General features: G+C 42.9%; 1 long non-coding RNA gene across 1 annotated transcript in view; it reads right to left on the bottom strand.

Annotated features, from left to right (window-relative positions):
- Nucleotides 1-12,566: 12,566 nt before the first annotated feature.
- Nucleotides 12,567-15,454, bottom strand: part of LOC129656213 (uncharacterized) — a 46,386-nt gene continuing 43,498 nt past the window's right edge. The window contains exon 3 of the long non-coding RNA XR_008716268.1: nucleotides 12,567-12,629. This is a non-coding gene — a long non-coding RNA (uncharacterized LOC129656213). The remainder of the gene's footprint in view (nucleotides 12,630-15,454) is intronic.

The following is a 15,454-nucleotide window of genomic DNA, read 5'->3' as shown; positions in this document are numbered from 1 at the left end:
GGGAGAGAGAAGGGGGAAGGGGCCATTTGGGGTAGAGGACTAAGAAGTGTAAACTATTAGGTATAAAAAAAGCTACAAGAACAGGGAGCATAGCTAGTTTTTATAATAACTATAAATGGGGTATAATCTTAAAATAACCTTTAAAATTGTGAATCACTAGGTTGTACACCTGAAACTTACAGTGTATGTCAACTGTTGTTGTTCAGTCGCTCAGTCATCTGACTCTCTGCGACCCCATGGACTGCAGCACACCAGACATGCCAGTCCTTCACTATCTCCCAGAGTTTGCTCAAACCCACGTCCATTGAGTTGATGATGCCGTCCAACCATCTCATTCTCTGCCACCCCCTTCTCTTCTTGCCCTCAATCTTTCCCAGCATCAGGGTCTTTTCCAATGAGTCTTCTTTGCATCAGATGGCCAAAATATTGGAGCTTCAGCTTCAACATCAGTCCTTGCAATGACTATTCAGGGTTGACTTCCTTTAGGATTGACTGGTTTGATCTCCTTGCTGTCCAAGGGACTCTCAAGAGTCTTCTCTAACACCACAATTCAAAAGCATCAATTCTTCAGTCCTCAACGTTCTTTATGGTCCAGCTCTCACATCTGTACATGACTATTGGAAAACCATAGCTTTGACTCTATGGACCTTTGCCAGCAAAGTGATGTCTCTGCTTTTTAGTATGTTGTCTAGGTTTGTCATAGCTTTTCTAGGACAGGGGCCCCGTCCATTAGCACTGTCCCTGGAAAACACTATGCACTCTTAATGCAGCTAGTACTTATTGAAGTGGATCAAAAGTGAGCATAAGTTTCTCAAAGGATTTTTTAGTCCCTCGAACGAAGTGTCACTGACATAAGACCTGGAGCACACACAATTACGTCTTAGCCTGTTTCAAGCCACCACATGAATGAGTGACCAGGAAGTAGCCTTGCCCTCATAGGATTTCCTCCAGTATTGACACTGCAAGCCAAGGATCTTTAAGGACAGAAACAGCCATTTGTTTTTCTTTTCCTCTGAGAAGTGTCCTGATGCAAAGTTTTCTACCCAACTCCTGACTTCTCTGAGCTCACTCTGGCATTTGAAGAGTTAATCTGCTGACACCTAGTGGCTCTCGGCCAACCTGCCCCCCACTCACAGGGGAGGCGTGGGCGAGGGTGCTGGGGTGGCGTTGCCTTGGTGACCAGCTTTGTCTTTCCACCCCTGGGTACTAGTTAGAGGGGTTGACTTTCTGAAAGCATATTCTCTTTCTCCTCTCTCTCCCTCTCCTCCCTCCCCTTCAACTGGGGCCTGCTTCCTCTAGACCCAAGGCAAAGCAGTAGTGCAGGCTAGGATTTCTTGCAAGTTTTCCGCTGTGGGGTGCCGCAACAGCTGTGACCCTGGCTTGATTTTGATGTCGACTTCAAGGGCGCCGTCCCCAGCAGGGGGAACATTTTTACCTCAGGAGTCTATTCACATTGGTAGCCTTGGCAGGGAAAGTTCCAGAAGCTTTGATTACACAAATACCTCTGCTAGGTACAGGCCCCCGTCTTGGCAACCTGGGGAGAGAGAATGTGCACTGGGGAGAGAGAATGTGCACGTGGGCTGATTAAACCAAATGACCGTTTCCTTGGCTGGGGTGGGGGCTGTGGGAGGGGGTGGTCTTCAGCTTGGAAATGATTTTTTCCTTGGCTGTGTTGCCTGGAAACTTGGAGGGTTTAATTAGGACTAGGGAGGTTTTGGGCTTCTGCAGCTGCCTCTGTTCTCCCCCAGGGTTACTGATCGAGTGTATGTGTGTGTGTGAGTGTGTGTGTGTGTGTGTGCGTGTGTGCGTGCGTGCGTGCACACCCCCCGTGTCCCTGGCAGACCAAAACCAGCTGGAGAACTGTACCATAGCAAATGGGACTCTTTTCATTTCAGTTGATTTTAGTTAATAATTTTTAAACTTGTAAACCACAGAGAGGCTACAAGTGGTTTGCATGTCATGTACTGGAGCTGGACAATTGGGTGGAAGTGGTAGTTGATGCTGCTAACCTACATCTATCAAGGGCCAATCTTTGGAAAGTTTTTTGAGTGTTCCCAAGTTCGTTCAGGAAGGACTGCCCTGGGTCCATGGCTCCCTGGCTCTGTGAGTTTCAAGGGAGAACTGAGGCAGAGACCAGTCTGCCCCGATGCAGTCATCTTACCTTGTTAGGAAAAATGAACAAACAAATTAAAATGTAATCTATTAATCCTTTATTGGTCTCAATATCTTTATTCACCTCAACGTGAGCAATTAGTTATTCTGCTATTTGGAGATTTTGAGGACTTGAGAAACATTTTCTTTTCCATTTTTCTTTTGCATGTGTGTACATTTGTATTTGTTTATTTTTCAACTACAAATATTATACATATGTACGTTCTGGTTATAAAAGAATTAGAGACAAAACTATAACCTCTCTCGTTCAAAAGGAGATTTTCCAACTGGAGTTAAGGTTGATGAAGGCACATTTTGGCCCATCTCTCCTTCTTCCTTCCCTCCCTTCCTTTTCCCCTCCCTTCAGAGGAACATTCAGAGACACAGTCCCTTCCTTCACAAAGTCCATGGAGTTGAGCTACAACATCTCATGCGCCTTAGTTCCCAGGACTGCCATAACAAAGTACCACAGAGTGGATGGCTTAGACAGCAGAGCTGTGTTGTCTCACAGTTTTGGAGGCTAGAAGTCCAAGATCAAGGTGTCAGGGGACCTCCCTGGTAGTCTAGTGGTTAAGAATCCACCTTCCAATGCAGGGAAAGCGGGTTTGATGTAGACTAGCAGTCGGACACAACTGAAGCAACTTAGCAGCAGCAGCAGCTAAGGTGTGTGGGACATCTTATGTAGGTAGATAGGTAGCTAAGATGTAAGATGTGATGTAGGTAGCTAAGATGTGTGGGACATTAAAAGTACTTTTTCTTTCCTGCACATTTTTGCCACAGAGAGTGAGTAATTGGCTTATTTTTTCACTTGCTTGGGTTTTAATGTCCTTTCTTGTTGTTTAGTCACTAAGTTGTGTCTGACTCTTTTTGCAAACGCATGGACTATAGCCCACCAGGCTCCTCTGTCCATGGGATTCTCCAGGGAAGAATACTGGAGTGGGTCGCCATGCCCTTCCCCAGGGGATCTTCCCGACCCAGGGATCGAAGCCAGGTCTCTTGCATTGGCAGGTGGATTCTTTACCACTGAGCCACCAGGGAAGCCCCTTTAATGTCCTTATCCCTAATCAAATTCAAATTCTGCCCCAGTTGTGTAAAAGTTTCTCAATACATTCAAACATGTTAGTAATTATTGATCTCATTTTCTTGAGCTCTCTCTTTTGAGCTGATATAACTTGGCACTCGTGGTTAGATGACTAGATTGTTTCCCAGGGGACCCTCCATGCGGGCCTTTCCTGTTAGACTGGTCAGATGTCCAGAGAAGACTCTACCATCTTCTTCTTGTAGAATATATATCTGATAGCTGCATTCTGGAAGCCGTGTGTGGGAAGAGGCTGGAGCCCAAATATTTAATCCATCAATATTCCTTGAATCCCTGCCATTTCCTCCTCCAGGGGATCTTCCCAACCCAGGAATCGAACCTGTGTCTCCTGCATTGCAGACAGACACTTTACCGTCTGAGCCACCAGGGAAACCCATTTTTAGCACAGTGATCTCCAATACCTTGACTCTCCCTGCATCTCAAGTTCAAAAACCCTTGTTTACTCTCTCTGGAAACTAAATCTCTTTTGTCATTTACTACAAGAAGAAGGAGTTAAGTGGCTATGTGGCACAGGGAATGTGGGAATGGAGGCAAGGAAAATCTACCTGCCTCTACACCTTTTTCCGCCTACCCTCCTGCTTCAGCCCCACCTTTACTCTCACTTCCAGAGGCACCAGGAGCACCAGTTCCTGCCCTGGTCCTCTGCCTCCAAGTCACTCTGGGGGTCTCCCCACAGCATGCTTGCAGGTGGCTTTGTCCATCTTGTCTGTTAGCTTGGTCATCAGTCCTTCATAGGTTTTGCTGTTTTCATTTTTCCATCCTCACTGCTTTTGTGTTAGTGGGTTTCAGGAAGAAAAGGAGCCAAGTATATGTGTCCAATTTGCCAGCTTTAACTCTAAAGCCTTTCCTGTCCTTTCTCCAGCATGTTCTGGAGGCATTTTCAACCCCTAAATGAATGATCCAATTCCTGAGCTAAGTAGCACTGTGGGTCAATTTGGGCAGGAGAGAGGACCTTCAACCTCATCATGTGATCTAGAAATGTGTGCACATACACACACCAGCACACACTCAGCTCAGTTCTCCACTCTGTATCACTCACAGCTGACCTCAGCAGAATATTTGGAATCAGCTCCAGATTCTTATTTTGTTCTCCAGGCAATTTTTTTTTTTTTACATTCCCCAATTCTCTCTTTTCCTCCTCTCCAGTTTATTCTTGACACTATAGCCACAAAGTATTCTTTTTGAAAATGAAAATTCCATTATTGTTTGTCATTCCCAGGCAATGTTTTGTCTTTGCCCTTAAAGTTCTGTACCCTACTCTCCTCCTATAACCCCTACCCCCTATGGTTTCAGTTCAGTTCAGTCGCTCAGTCGTGTCCAACTCTTTGCAACCCCATGAATCACAGCACGGCAGGCCTCCCTGTCCATCACCAACTCCCGGAGTTCACTCAAACTTATGTCCGTTGAGTTGGTGATGCCATCCAACTATCTCATCCTTTGTCGTCCCCTTCTCCTCCTGCCCCCAATCCCTCCCAGCATCAGAGTCTTTTCCAATGAGTCAACTCTTCGCATGAGGTGGCCAAAGTACTGGAGTTTCAGCTTTAGCATCATTCCTTCCAAAGAAATCCCAGGGCTGATCTCCTCTAGGATGGACTGGTTGTATCTCCTTGCAGTCCAAGGGACTCAAGAGTCTTCTCCAACACCACAGTTCAAAAGCATCAATTCTTCGGCACTCAGCCTTCTTCACAGTCCAACTTTCACATCCATACATGACCACAGGAAAAACCATAGCCTTGACTAGATGGACCTTTGTTGGCAAAGTAATATCTCTGCTTTTGAATATGCTATCTAGGTTGGTCATAACTTTCCTTCCGAGGAGTAAGTGTCTTTTAATTTCATGCCTGCAGTCACCATCTTCAGTGATTTTGGAGCCCAAAAAACAAAGTCTGACCCTGTTTCCACTGTTTCCCCATCTATTTGCCATGAAGTGATGGGACCAGATGCCATGATCTTCGTTTTCTGAATGTTGAGCTTTAAGCCAACTTTTTCACTCTCCTCTTTTACTTTCATCAACAGGCTTTTTAGTTCCTCTTCACTTTCTGCCATAAGGGTGGTGTCATCTGCATATCTGAGGTTATTGACATTTCTCCCAGCAATCTTGATTCCAGCTTGTGCTTCTTCCAGCCCAGCGTTTCTCACGATGTACTCTGCATGTAAGTTAAATAAGCAGGGTGACAATATACAGCCTTGTCGTACTCCTTTTCCTATTTGGAACCAGTCTGTTGTTCCATGTCCAGTTCTCACTGTTGCTTCCTGACCTGCATGGATATTTCTCCAGAGGCAGGTCAGGTGGTCTGGTATTCCCATCTCTTTCAGAATTTTCCACAGTTTATTGTGATCCTCACAGTCAAAGGCTTTGGCATAGTCAATAAAGCAGAAATAGATGTTTTTCTGGAACTCTCTTGCTTTTTCCATGATCCCACTATGGTTTAGGGGGGTTATATTAGTCTCCCCTCCTCAGCCAAACTTTGGTTTCCCTAGCTATTTTGCAGTTCTCTTAAGCCTTTGCATATGCTCTATCAGTTCAGTTCAGTCATTCAGTCATGTCCGACTCTTTGCGATCCCATGGACTGCAGCACACCAGGTCTCTCTGTCCATCACCAGCTCCCAGAGCCTACTCAAACTCTTGTCTATCACGTTGGTGATGCCATCTAACCATCTCATCCTCTGTCATCCCCTTCTCCTCCTGCCTTCAATCTTTCCCAGCATCAGGGTCTTTTCCAGTGAGTCAGTTCTTCACATCAGGTGGCCAAAGTATTGGAGTTTCAGCTTCAGCCTCAATCCTTCCAATGAATATTCAGGACTCATTTCCTTTAGGATGGACTGGTTGGATCTCCTTGCAGTCCAAGAGACTCTTAAGAGTCTGCTCCAACACCACAGTTCAAAAGCTTCAATTCTTCTGTGCTCAGCTTTCTTTATAGACCAACTCTCACATCCATACACAACTACCGGAAAAACCAAGCTTTGACTGTCAGACGGACCTTTGTTGGTAAAGTAATGTCTCTGCTTCTTAGTATGCTGTCTAGGTTGGTCATAGCTTTTCTTCCAAGGAGCAAGCGTCTTTTAATTTCATGGCTTCAGTCACTATCTCAGTGATTTCGGAGCCCCCAAAGATAAAGTCTCTCACTGTTTCCATTGTTTCCCCATCTATTTGCCATGAAGTGATGGGACTGGATGCCATGATCTTAGTTTTCTGAATGTTGAGTCTTAAGTCAACTTTTTCACTCTCCTCTTTCAATTTCATCAAGAGGCTCTTTAGTTCTTCTTTGCTTCCTCTATACCCTGCCTGGAAAGCTCTTGACCTCAGTTCCCTAAAGGCTGTATTGGAAAAACACTTTATACCCAGGGAGACCTTCTTCAACTGTGTTTCAGCCCCTCCCCACATATAGTCAGTTAAATCCTGCATTATACACTCCCATATAATTTTGTGATAGCGCTTTAGTTGCATGTTCAGGCTAGAACGGAAGCATCATGAGCACAGGATGTTTTTCTGTCTTGTTCCCACTATCACCCTGGTATGCAGCACCAGACTTGGCCCATAGAAGGCAATCCATAGATAGTTATTTAATCATCTGTACTTTGCACCTTAGGGTTTCCTAATCTTCGCTTTCACCCCAGCATACTCTCCGTTGTAAATGTACTGCTCTAATAGCAGAGAATATTGGTTAAATATTGAAATTTTTGGCTTGGAAAGATATTCACAACTCCCTTCCTGAAAAATTGGGCTTTGCCTTTCTCTCTTTCCTTTGTGAGAAATAGCCCTCACTGTCTTCAGGACACAAGATTAGGTAACCAGGTGTCTCTCAACTTACTCTGCTGGCTCTCAAGGCAGAAGACCCCCAAAATTATAACTAGAAAGGGAAAGACTTAATTTTTTCACAGGCAATCAGGGAAGTTGGATGTAGTGATAAACCAAGCAAAGTCATAGGATGTTTCTCATAAACTGAACAGAGGGCCCTGTTACAGAATTGCAATTGCAATATGATATGTAAAGGTTGCCCTGGATTTTTTTCTCATTGCTTTTCTTATAAAAGGAAAAAAAAATCCAGCCCACAGTATGCAGTAATTGGAAGTTTGAAACTGAAACTGTTTGTTTCCTCATCTGTAAAATGAGAAAATTGAACTAAGTGCCCTCTAAGGCTGCTCTGAAACTCTGACCTTATTCTACGAGTCTTTATAAAAATTGTTCACAAGAACTTTTAGGTTTCTGAAAATACATTGCTCTTGAGGAAATCAAAGTTTTATTGCAAGATTTTTTTTAAAAAATGTAAACACTTCTATGAACTTGGCAAAAAAATCAGGTGGAGAATAGTGTGGGTTTTCAATCTGCCAACAATGATCCCATTCTAAAAAGTTCAATTGTCAGTAATTTTAGGACTCAGCACACAACTATATAAGGGCTTGGTTTGGAATTAGCAGGTTTGGAATTCTGTGTCTTTGTCTAGAGGCAAAAATGAAATACCTGCTTAACTGCAAAAGATTAGTATCTGAGACTTTTTTAAAAATAAATAAAGGTACCACGTGATACTTGGTATTATTAGTAGTAAATACCTACTTTTTTGACAGTCCATCATGGGGCTTCACTTTCCTTCCCCACTGATGTTGGATTGCTTTGGCCACTGAAATGTTTGTGGACATGAAAAACATTGTGCTTTCCTCAGTTTAACTTCAATCTTGTGGTGACTTGCCATGAGAGGGCAAGTAATTACTGTCTGGAGTCCAAAATAAAAAATATGGTGCAAATATAAGCTTAACTCACAGACCCTCCCAGCTGAGCTTAGCAAAACTCAGCTAAATCACAGTTGATCTGCTGACCTTTGAGCATGAGAATAAATGCTTGTTATTTTAAGCTACTAAGTTTTGAGGTGGTTGTTACATAGCATTATCATGAAAAAGTTGATTAATACAAGATGCAATGTGGGTTCTTGTGAGATATGATGTTTAAGGTATGGTTTCTGAAATTTGGCACACCTTGTCTTGAGTCTCACTTCCTTTATTTATTAGATGTGAAATGTTATGCAATAGACTTAGCCTCTTGAAGACTGTTTCCTCATCTGCAAAATGGAGATAATTAAGGTAACAAGCTAATAGCACTGTGGTGTAGACCAAATGAGTTAATATATATCAAGAAGCTAAGACAGTGCCTGATACATAGTGAGGAGCCAGTAAATGTTTATTATCATTAACAATAATGATTATTATAATTTCTATAACATAAATATTACTTTCCTGTTAAATTATAAAACTGAATATAAAGACTTATTTGGAATATTTGGTGAAAAAGAATGAAGAAGATAAGTATTCTACCACATAGCTAATAAGTTCATATGATATTAAAAAGGTCCCCCTAGTAGCTCAGATGGTAAAGAATACAGCTGCAAAGCAGGAGACCCAGGTCCAATTCCTTGGTCAGGAAGATCCTCTGGGGGAGGGCATGGCAACCCACTCCAGTATCCTTGCCTGGAGAATCCCATGGATAGAGGAGCCTGGCAGGCTACAGTCTATAGGGTCACACAGAGTTGGACACGACTAAAGTGACTTCACATGCATGCATGCATTTTCTACCAAGCAAGCTTATCTATATGTTTAAAGAAATTTTGAGTTACTTTGCAATGGTTTCCCAAATCTGAGCTCTTTTTACTATTAGAATTTACATTTCCATGTCCCAGAGTCTAGGATATGAAGTTTGGTATCAAGTATTAATAGTCTAGGTCCAATCTACACCCTCAGCACCCAGAATCCTTCATTACAGTTCATATGTCATAGCTCACTGATGTACTTTGCCTTCACGTATTTAACAAGCATTTATTAAGTACTAGGTATTGCATTCTGAGCGACAAACACTCCATCTCTGGCATTTGGGGGGCTTCCTTGATGGCTCATATGGTAAAGAATCTGCCTACAATGTGAGAGACCCAGGTTCAATCCCTGGGTCAGAGATCTCCTGGAGAAGGGAATGGCTAGGTACTCCTGTATCCTTGCCTGGAGAATCCCATGGAAAGAAGGAGCCTGAGGGGCTACAGTCTAAGGGGTTGCAAAGAGTCAGACATGACTGAGCAACTAACACTTCATTGCACTCGGTATTAGAGATAGATAAGCAGACATTGTCCTGCACTGATAGCAGTCATAGGTTAGCTACAGATTACAAATATGTTTCACTCTGGTGTCAACTCTGATAGATTTAGCTTGGCTGCCCAGAAGGCTGTCTAAAAACAATTCTAGGAGGAAGGGGACACATGTACACTTATAGATGATTCATGATGATGTATGGCAAAAACTATCACAATATTGTAAAGTAATTAGCTGCCAATTAATTAAAAAAAAAAACAATTTTAGGCAGCATTTGGTCTTAGTGGGGAAAGAGTCATGGGTTTGGAAGAAAGGAATGGTTTTGAATACTTGCTAATCCAGCTTTAGCTAGAGGTCAGACATATATACAACAAAATATAATTGAATGCAGTAAGTGCTATTTGAGAGACAAGAACAAAGGAGCACGGAACACACAGCAGGGAGTAATTAATTTAGCCAAGAGGAGAGTTTAGTAAGGAAAGCCTTCATTGAAAGGGTGAAATTTTATCTGGGTCTTGACTGGTGACCAGGAATTCAGTAGGTGATGAAGTGGGGAAAGATGATTTCGGGCCAAGAACACAGAATGAGCAAAGACACAGAGGTGTATTAGTACATGGGGTGTTGGGGCATAGAGGGCACAGCGAATAGTCTTGTTTGGTTCAAACATGAGATGTGGGATTATGCTAGTAGGAATGAGTTATCATAGGGAGTTGGGGCCAGTCTGTAGTGCTTCATTATATAAGCCATAGGAATCCCTGAAGGCTTTTACACTAGAGCATCATACAGCCAAATGTGTGCCTTTAAAAAGTTACTCATGAAGAACTAGATTGAAGACAGGAAAAAAAGAGAGAGAGAAAAAGAGGCAGGCAGCAGAAAGAAGGGTCCTGCAGTTATGCAGATAAGGGACAATGGACATCTAAACTGGGGAGATGTGGCAGAGAGAAAGCAAACAGCATTATCAAACAGAATAAGGATGCTCTTCTCTCGAAGTGAATGTGTTAGTCATGCAGTCGCGTCCAGCTCTTTGTGACCCCATGGACTGTAGCCCACCAGGCTCTCAAAAATGACCTATTATTAGGGCTTCAGTATAAAGCAAATTCAACAGTCTAATTTTTTCATTGCTTTTGTTTTAGTATTACTGTTTGAATATGTATAGTGTATGTGTGTGTGTTAGTTGTATCTGACTCAATACAACCCTATGGACTATAGCCCACCAGGCTCCTCTATCCATGGAATCCTCCAGGCAAAAATACTGGAGTGGGTTGCCATTTCCTTCTCCAGGGCATCTTCCCTACCCAGGGGTTGAACCCAGGTCTTCTGCATTGCAGGCAGACTCTACCATTTGAGCCATCAGGGAAGCCCTGAATATGTATATACATCATTAAATTACACATAAATGGGAACTTGAAGGGTAACTTCAGATTTTTAAATTTATTCTTGAGTCAATCCTGTGAAATATGTACTAAAATTTCCATTTTACAGACGAGAAAACAGGCTCAAGGATTAAAAGAGCCCGTGATCAGTGATCTCAGATTATACATCTTCTAAATATCAAAATAGCATTTGATCCCAAGACAACTTGACTCCAGAGTCAATGTTCTTAATCACTACTCTGCACCATGTAAACAGTTCACTCTCCAATGTTATTGTCCATTTCCACTAACTGTTAAATCTCTTATATACCTCCTCTTTGCAGTTTCATGTATCCTGACCTAGGAGACAAGCCAGTGAGTATCAGAGGAGTATTGAAAGTAGGAGAAAAGTTCTTCTGGAAGAACCCAATAATTTGGGCTTGAGATCAAAGAAAAACTACTGATTTTTTTCCTGAGTACTTGACAGATTTGTCAAGTAATCTTGAATCTCTTACTCTTTCGGAATCAATGCATTAATTAATCCACAGGCAATGTACCTAGCACTGTGTTGGGGAAATAAATCATCCTAGAATTAGCCTTCAACAGAGACACAGGGGCAAGAGCCCAAGACTATGAGACAGGAGACGGACTTGGGAGCCCTGGCTCTGCCTTGAACCTGCCCTTGGCCTTAGACAAGTCTCTTCACCTTTCCTCGCCTTCTTTCCACCACTGGAAATAGCCCCGGTGATGGCAAAGGTCCTTACCATTCCTATATTTTTACACTTGCCTTACAGGATTAATTGAAGGAAAAATAAAAGAGCAGTTAGTATTGGACAGAAAACTGTGGTAATAAAACACGCTGAATTGCACGACTGGTTTAGCAATCACTTGGCGTCTGAAACTGCCTCCTAATATGCAGGAAGAGTGTCTATCATTCCAGCTCCTACGGAACCTGACATTTCACTGAGAGAATAGGCTTTACAATGTCGCATTTTCTCAAAAATTGCTGCATTTGAAATCTTTCAGGATATTTAAAACTTGTTTTGAGAGCACCAGAGGCACTTTTCAGCTGAGTTACTCAATGTTTTATCCCTCCATCCTTTTCATCTTGCCTGGAGAGTCCCCAGTGGTAATTTTTAAACATGGCTAGGTACTTTGTCGAGGTCTTTGGAGTTCAGGGCAGCACAGAGTTTACTCTGAGGCAAAATATTTTGAACAGTGGCAGCATGTGCTCACTGTTTCCTGGAGCTAACAGCTGCAAATCGATCTTTGCATCCCACTTCTTCCAAGAGGAGACAGTGGGGTGGGTGGGAATGCAAACTTGCTTTGTCCACCTGAGCAGCACAGTCAGGTTCCTCGCAGTCGTCCTCTTGGCTTCACAGGAATCGCAGAAGCAACTGTCAAGCCTTGCAACAGTGCGATCCTGCTGCCTTCCAGCTCTAACAGTCCAGAGTCGAGTCTCCAGAGAGCAAGGGCTCCAAGCAGTTAGTTATTAGAGATGATGGCATTCCCGGAGCTCTGGGGCTGCCCGCTCTGCCCTCCAAAATAAACGGTCCTCTTAAGGCTTCACACTATGGGTTCCTCCCTATATTAACACAGGAGCTGACAAATTGGGTGCGAAGCTGCGACTCATATTTTGGAGGGTATAAGAGATGATTGTGCTGGTTCTAATTCCAAAGCTGATCTTTTTAGCAGGTTATGATGGATGACTCGCCACGGTGGTCAGCGCCTCCTGTATATTTTAGGTGGAATGCTTTCTTTTGACACATACTTTACAGAGACATATGTGTATCCTATTTTAATTAATGGAAGAAATGATTCATTCACAAGTGAAAGATTTAATTAAAGAAAGGGTCAGTAGGGGTCAGCCATGAATTGCAAAATACCTCTGATGTTTATTATACTCTCCACCAACTCTGCATGCTGTCTGGAGTGGTACATGGCAGTAAAGGCAGGCGCTGGAAAGAAAGAAAGTGAAGTTTAATTCATTCATTCATTCAACAAATATTACTGAGCCCCTACTGTGTTTTAGGCACTGTGCTAGCCTCTGCAGATAAAATGGTGAGCAGTTAGACAGGATTTTTTTGCCCTTATTGAAGTAGCGGGGCACAGGAAAAAGTGAAGAACAAATAAAACACTATTATTACTGATGCTAACATGTTTTCTGAAGGAAAAAGTCATTTGGGACTCTTCTCCTTGCGGTGTTTTGGTATGTTTTTTAAGGATCTTAACACCCAACTTTATAGTAAAGTGCTTATTTAACTTTGGAATATATATCTGAAACCAATCTGACCCAATCCACTAGATATAGCATCAATATATTATTATTAGAAGCAGAAGCTATACATACTGAGTTACAGTATATGTCCCTTGTCACAGGGGCTCCTTTCTCTGAGTAGATAAACCTTGTGCTTTAGGCAAGAACACTGGAGTGGGTTGCCATTTCCTCCTCCAATGCATGAAAGTGAAAAGTCAAAGTGAAGTCGCTCAGTCGTGTCGGACTCCTAGCGACCCCATGGACTGCAGCCCACGAGGCTCCTCAGTCCATGGGATTTTCCAGGCGAGAGTACTGGAGTTGGGGTGCCATTGCCTTCTCCAAGAATTGGGGAAACCTGGATTCAAATCCTGGCTTCTCAGCTTAATTGCTTTCTGGTCTATAATATTACTTTGCTTTTCTGATCTCAATTTTTTTCTTTTAAAAGGAAGGATAAGAATACATAAGGTATTGAGTCAATGTGGAAAAAATAAATGAATAGTACCTAGCACATAGCTTTTATATTAGTTAATCAGCTTTAATATCTGTAATTTGTTTTCTTATACTATTAGTAGTAGGAGTATTCTCCTTCTCTCTGGAACTTTCTTCATTCTATGTTTGTTCTGGTTGTTCATGTTAGTTTCTTAACCCCTCATTTGATGACAGAGGTCACAATTTTTAAAGCACTGAACCCAGTCTGTTATATGCTTAGTGATCAATAAATGACTATCAAATGAATGGATGAAATTTTCTTGATCTCTTTTTGGAACTGGGTAGAGAATAAATTGACAGCACACAAAGTCCTCAAAGGCTTCCGATAACACTTGGAGTAAAGATCTATATTCCTTGTCATGGCAAATGGGAACCTACATGCCCTGACCTCTGCCTACCTTTCAGATCTCAACCACTGCTATTTTGCATTTTTTACTGAGCTTGAGCAATCAGCCTTGCCTGCAATGCCCTTTCTCTAGAACTGTGTGTGGCTCACACCTTCAGCTCTTTGTTCAAAATGGTTCCTAGACGCCTTCCCTGACCACCTTGCCTGTTCATTTTCCATCTCCTCATCCTGCTTTATTTTTTCTCAAAGCATTATCTCTGTCAGAAATTACACAATATATTTCAGAGTGTACCAATCTGTTGTCTATCTCCCCAAATTATCACATGTGAGCTCTTGAGGGCAGGAACCTAGTCTGTTCCTGTCCAGCTCTGAATCATCCTGCCATCAAATGAATCAAACAAATGAAGTATCTCTTTTCATTTTCCTAGGGAAATATTAAAACTTTCCAAACAGTTTCAGTAGCCTCTAAAATATAAGAAATCTTCCCCCCGCCCCTGCTCCAAATTTTTGCTTTCAACACTGAATTTAACATTTCACTATAGAATGGCAGGAAGAGGGAAAGTCTATTTCTAAAATCTAGTCATATGGAAAATGAAGATACAGCCAACATGAGGTCTTCCAAAGCCCCGATTTTAATAGGATTCCTACACATTTTCCTTTCTCACCATGAGTCTGGCCCTTGTAAGTTGCTTCCTTTGTGCTTAAAAAGTAGTTTGTTACTCCTGCTCTCCAAGCCAGCAAACATGGATTTTCTTTAGTTTTCACATGATCTGGCTCAAAACAGCAGGAAACTTGAATGTTTCGTTTGGCGTCCTTCACTGACTGAGAACAGAACTGCAAACAAGGGAGTCTCGCTTAGCGCAGGCGGTCCCAGCGCTGGAGAGCACAGACCAGAACCTCGTCCTCCGCGATGCAGTCCGCAAACAACGACGGCTCACGACTCTCCTGGAATGGGAGGGACGAGTGGGGACCCCAGAGCCGTCCCTCCACGCGTAAGGCCTGAGCCTAGGTGTGCGTATGCGACGCTGCGTGGTGTCGGGGGCTCTGCTGGCTTCGCCTGGAGCGTTTTGACCAAGTCTCTCCAAAGAGCCAAACAATGCCGGCTGTTCCTGGCAAGGCCGGGCCTGGCTTACTCAGATTTGTGTTTTAGGAGAGGTGCTTTGGGGTAACAGAACTGGCTCCATTTCCACCATGACCACATCAGCCCCGGTTTCCGCTGTGCAAAAACAAAATTCTCAAAAATGTTACCATACCAAATCGTATGTGGCTTTTGTTTTATAAACAACTTTTTTTTTTTTGGGTCTGTGGAAACTGTAATAAAGACCAACATCATATCCAGTTGTTTTCCAGAGAGCCAATCCCACTTGGGAGATTTTCTCTCAGCATGAGGTCCTGCTTGTTTTTTTCCTAGCAGATATTCCTAAAATTTGACTCTGTGTGGTCAAGGGCCTAGCAGTGGATCCTCAGCATCTCATCTTGGAACCATGGGCTTCTTCCTGCTTCTGAAAGAGAAGGTTTCAGAACCACTGATGGAGCACTGGTGGGAGATAGCCGTGAAGGAAGTGGTCTCACAGAGGATCTCAGTTTTGCTGGAGACGGGAAAGGCTCCCTGGCAAAAGAGGTCATGCATTTGGGGCCCACAAAGCCCACAGGCCATGAGAATATACTAGACCGGAGGTTTTGATATTCTC

Source organism: Bubalus kerabau, chromosome 6 (assembly GCF_029407905.1).
Source record: "Bubalus kerabau isolate K-KA32 ecotype Philippines breed swamp buffalo chromosome 6, PCC_UOA_SB_1v2, whole genome shotgun sequence".
Taxonomy (NCBI): Eukaryota; Metazoa; Chordata; class Mammalia; order Artiodactyla; family Bovidae; genus Bubalus; species Bubalus kerabau.
Note: the sequence above shows the minus strand (reverse complement) of the source record. Positions and strands in the feature narration are given on the sequence as shown.